Source organism: Magallana gigas, chromosome 6, assembly GCF_963853765.1.
Source record: "Magallana gigas chromosome 6, xbMagGiga1.1, whole genome shotgun sequence".
NCBI lineage: Eukaryota > Metazoa > Mollusca > Bivalvia > Ostreida > Ostreidae > Magallana > Magallana gigas.
Window position 1 is genome coordinate 49,460,155 of NC_088858.1, and position 6,049 is coordinate 49,466,203.

The following is a 6,049-nucleotide window of genomic DNA, read 5'->3' on the forward strand; positions in this document are numbered from 1 at the left end:
TTTTATTTACTTTGAACATTTCTTACTTTGAAAGGAGACTGATTCTGCTGGTGTAAATAGGAGAAAGTCCATAACTTTCTACGATAAATGATTTGTATGAAAAAAAATGTTGATACTGTAATTACAAAAAAAACGGACCAAGCAGCTTTAAGCATTTATATATATATATATATATATATATATATATATATATATATATATATATATATATATATATATATATATATATATATATATATATATATACACATTTGCATTCTAATTAAGTTAGGTATATAAATAGAACAACATAATTTTGCAATATAAAATTTCAGAATTTTTTAATGATAGTAAACGTTACGGGTTCGTATCTAATCTAGAGTAATTATAAGCAAGGTTTAAAAAGGACATTATTAGAACATATATTATTTCTGCTTTGCAAACTTTTTTATTCCTTTAAAAATAGATGTTCTATTTACCAGCTATATCAACCCAAGATTTAAATATAAAGTATAAAGTAACATTTCTTTAAAAAGTTTGGGTTGTACTTAAACACGGTAAAAGTATAGGTAACAAATTTTGATCAGAGGTGTACCTAAGTTACATAAAAATAAGCGAGATAATCTCCAAAAACACCTATTTACTTTATGAACACATATGGTATAACCCAAGGGTGAAGATTAACAAGGAAAGTATATTTTTGAAAAGTTTTGCATGGTTTGGGTTGCACCATTGACCTGTTTGATATAGGCATTCTTGTGAAACAATATTTACTTTTGAAGAACTGTTAATTTGAAAAATTCGAGAGACAGACTCTATCCCCAACTGTTTGTTAAAATAATGTATGATGGTTTTTTTTAAATAATTAATCTTTTAAATAAGCAAACCCTGATAAACAGCTATGCCGCAAAGCAACCATTGCTTCATCAGTTTTTTTCTTTTCCCCTTCTTCTGTCTCATAAATAAAAGTATGTACATGTACATGCTTAGTATTATGTCCATGCTCTTGCTTGGGTATAATATAATCACATATTGGAAAATCTTTAAATTTAGAGTTATCATTTATAAGTTGGTGTGCATGTTATAATTTTTGTTTGCTTTTATTCTTTTGTTTGTGTTTATATTCATATTATTTCACTCAATGTGTTCTGTCCTGCAATTGATGCCTAATGAAAAAAATAACGTAATATTTTTTTCTGTTGACAGATTGATTAAATATGAATAAGTCAATGCATTTAATAGCGAGTGTTGAGATCGTAAGCAAAACTGAGCTACATGTAGATTAACCAGCATATATAAGAATGTACATCAATGTATATCAAATGTACATCAATGTATATCAAAAGACTTTCATATATAGTTCTAATACAAAGGAAACTAATTAATTTGACGATATTCATTTAAACATACAAACTACATACTAACCAGCTAATTAACATGTAAAAACTTCAAAAAAGACATAACAGTAATATTGGTTTCAAGGCCGTAACTACCATTGAGGCAAGTGAGGCAAATGCCTCACTGAAAATTTTGAGATTTATTTCTTTTTAGTATGTTAAAAGGCCTTTGAAGTTTCATTTTTTTTTTAATTTGTACTTTTAATTAATGAATTATTTCAAGCATTAGTTCCCATTTCCGGAAATCGAACACTCCACTGTTGGTGTGTTTGATCATTTCGTCATTTATGCATACTGTATAATGACGTAATGAACATATGGATCTGTGGTTGAAAACAGGATCTTGTAAAAAGTCAAGTGATTCTGTTCCAGAAAAAGGTTGGTGTTGATATTAATGATACCAATGAGTCAACGGATACCTAGATAGATCAACATGTTATACTTAATACATATGTCATTGTGTCAATTAGGTCTAACATATTGCGTAATTGAACTTGGCCTTTAGCCTAGGCGTTTAGTTTTTCTCCAGGTGTAAAATACTGATCGTATTTTTTATATTCTCAAGAGGTTTGATGAAACTGGACATAGAAAAATTGGTCAGCTACAGTTCGATAACCAGTAATAAAAATTATACATCATGTAAAATTTTTATAACTGGTTATCGAACATCACGTAAAAAACAATTTGAAAAATAAACTCAGAAAATCTTTATTTTTGCGAAAACCCAGGAGCTTCCCGGGGGGAGGGGGGCTGAGCCCCCTTGGTCTCCCCACCAGGGCGCTGCCCTGGACCCGCTGGGATCCGGACCTAGGCGGTCCCCAGACCCCTCGCCTCACTAAAATAATAGGTCTAGTTACGGCCTTGGGTTTTTGTTGGAACAGTGTTTACCGAATTCGAAAAAAGTTGCAGGGACATGTTCAGGACAAGGAAAAAATCTTTTGATTATTTTTATCACGTGCCATGATATTAAAAAGGAGTTCATGCTTATTCAATGATAACTATACATTATTGTAATCATAATTAAAACCTTATATTATTCAAAAATGCCATGAATTCGAGGATACGAAATTAGTTTTCTTACTGTTAATTAATAGAATAGAAACGAGGATACCTCATATTTCATTTCAATTCATAGAGCCAGAACTTTATTCTACGTGTAAGTTATCAGGAAGTCCTTTGGAACATGGATTATCTTCATAACTAAATCATCCCTTTAAAAATGTACTAGTAATAAAAATTCTGTTTTGGTAAGTTATTATAATTAGAGTTCAAATTGTGCTGATACAAGCAATTCAGATGCTCTTAGCGCATAATAAAATGTTTGTTTTACAGTTATAAAGGTAGTGCTTTTCAGTTTAGGAACGGTATTGATTGCATTTTACAGAAGTGTGTAGGGTATCTTACTCCACGTAAGTCGGATTTTAATTTCTTAGGATATCATAATTAATGTATGAGATAACATGATCACAAAAACAAGGGTCTGTTCCCAGAAGTTTTCAAAGAACGATTTTAAAAGTACCATGAGGATCACAAATTGTTAATAAAGCATATTCCTTTAAAACACTAAAGAGTGCATATTTAAACATTGCCATGTATTGAAAAAAAATTGAGATATTGTCATATATAAGAAATAATACATGTTTTGGATCAGAAATATACAGGTAAAATACAACGTGTATGATTTTTTTCAAATTACGGATATTCAAACAAATTACCCTCTGCAGTCGAAGTTATCTTTATTTTTAAAAATAATTCGTACGTATAAACCTATCAAACATTTATGATTGAAAAAATCTTAGGCATGCATTCAATTTTAAAACTGCTCGGCCGATTTAATGGATAGTACAAAAAAGAGATTTATAGTCTTATGACATATATTGAAAGTGAAACATCCTGACAAATTTTGAAGGAATAATAAACTGATTTTTAATTTGAATGTTTACTTATGTGCCCATTTAAACTCATTGATTTTCATTAGATGATTGTCGTAAAACTTGATAAAATTTGTCGAGGTAACAACTCTCTAAACAATTAATTATGGGTATAGTATGGGCTCGAATAAATGTAAAGTAGAAAATTTGAATGCGAAATGGACTTTTATTAGAAACACATGATGCGTTCACGTTCTTTGTGTAATACTTGCTACATGTATATTTATATCAAATACGGCATAAAATGAATCATAAGTTTATTGACTAAAGTTAGTTGTATTCGGGAATTCGTTTGAGTCTGGGAACAAGGACTTTATTTTTAATGCGAACATGTCTTGTGCCTCTACAAATGTTATAAACAACATTACGTGTAGCGTATGCAACAAATTTTAAATAGGAGAAACTGGAACAACTCTTCGCACCCGTATTCGTATACACACACAACACTTCAATTAACCCGAGTAGAGAAAATAATAACTTAGTAAACATCTTGATATTTGTGGCACGGACAATTTTCAGCTTTTCCGTTTTATAAACTTTATACCAACAACCCAAATGAACGAAGGGAAAAAGAAAAAACATTTTATAAAGTCACTAAAACCTTCGTTAATAGTTTGATATAGATATAGATTGTTTAATCGTGTTTGATTTTATTTCACTATATATTTAACGACATATAACTAAATTTTGGCTTTAACGCGGCATTTGATTGGATAAAAAAATTAAATAAAGAACTATATATGATATGATTTAAATTTGCAATTGGTCCCAATAATTCGACATTTTTCAAGTGTTTCTGGTACAATAAAATGTTATGTTATATTTAAGAAGAGTTGATGTAAAATTATTTTTCACCTATTTATTTTATTTATTTGCACTCACTGGCAGAATATGACGTCAGAAGTGACGCTATTTCTATAAATCAATCAAAATCAGCCAAGAATTGACATTTTTCCTATCTTTTTATGAATGGGAAATATAGAGCACATTCTTGAACAAGAAAATTGTTTGTCACTTATTAGCCTTGGCTGGATACATCTCTGATTAAAATATTTTGTTTGTTCAAGCATGCACTCTATCTTTTCTGAAAGAAAAACTGCTTGAAAACAAGCTGTTTTATGATAAAAATGCAAAAATGGCGGGAAAATATTGTCTTTACGATGTCATATTTCTTCACTGTGGGCAGTTAAATCAAAATGAACATTATGTAAAAACATCACATATATATCTGAAAGAAAACAAAGAATTAAAGTAAAATGATGATGTTCATTTTAGGGGCCATTTTAGGCCCATGTCATAAATAGTCCTTTGTATAACCAGGTTTGCACGTCACAAGACACGTCAAAATGCACCAACGTCAAAAACATACTAATTCACATGATGTTACGTTTGAATTTTAAACAGATTATCATTTTGAAGGTAAAACGCACTCAATTTGCAATTGAGCAGAATATGCATTTTACGGGATTGCCATCTAGTTTTTTCTTGAAAAATCGCTGTGCTTGCGTTGTTTTTGGAGACAGCATGTTTAGTGACACTGGAGTCCAGGAATGACGAAACGGCGACAAAAAAAATGTAAATTCATGTTTTCAATTGCGATTTCATTATCATTCATGCATAGTTAAAAAGACGGTGACAGTTAGGAGAGTAGTTGATCATTTTGTAGTTTATTAAGTAGTATTAGTTGTTGTGCTAAATTTTATTTTCGTTGTTTTTACCCATGTAATTTATTTCTTGTGTCCTATAGACAAAAGGGACTGGTTGTCCTAAAAAATTGACAATATAAATTATTCGTGTCGTTTGCCATGTTTAGTGCTTTATATATTCAGATTACTGTCTTAGTATCTATATATTAGATCCGACACGTAAAGATGCCTAGTGTTGTTGAATCTATTCAGTGCTTTATATATATATATATATATATATATATATATATATATATATATATATATATATATATATTCACTTTTCTGCTAAGCAACACCATCTCATTCTCTTTTGGAGAGAGAATTACCTATTCAACACAATATTAAAGGATGTAAGAGGTACTGCATACATGTATATTGACACTATTCTAAATGGCATTCTGGATTAGGAATGCTGTGCCACATTTTGATATGTTTCAAAAAATCATATAATGAAAAGATTAACCGATTGAGATTGACCGGCTCATATGTAAAATATTAGGGGATTAAAGGAGGTTGACGGTCAAGGTTTTGTTTTATGATTTTTTTTTCAGGAAAATGTAGTCCGGATGATCAAGGATGAGTGTTTCTCCGCTGTATCATGCTAATACCTATTTCTTTCTCAAGGTGTTAAACGTTAAATATGTTTCTTTATTTGCAAATGTGATGCCTTTATTGTTGTTTCCAACTTATCTGTAGCCATCCACTAAGTTAACAGTTTTACCTGTCTCTGTCCATTATTTCTAAATATGGACAGAGACTGGACATTTTTTTTATCCATTACTTTTAAAAATGGAAATCTACAAGACTTAGTGACTTATTGAATTGTTTTCATATTTAGAAGTATTTTATTTGTATAAAAAAACAAAAGGAACAAAGAATAACGTAACAAAAATCTCTTAACCAAGTTTGTATGTGTAGACGCGGTGACTTAAAACGTATAAACTGTTCCAACCCAGTTTATATGGGTTTAAATTTCGAAGCATTTGAATTTATTTCTTATTATTTAATTTTCTGCAGTTTTATCCATCAACAATCAAAGAAGAACACAGTGAAG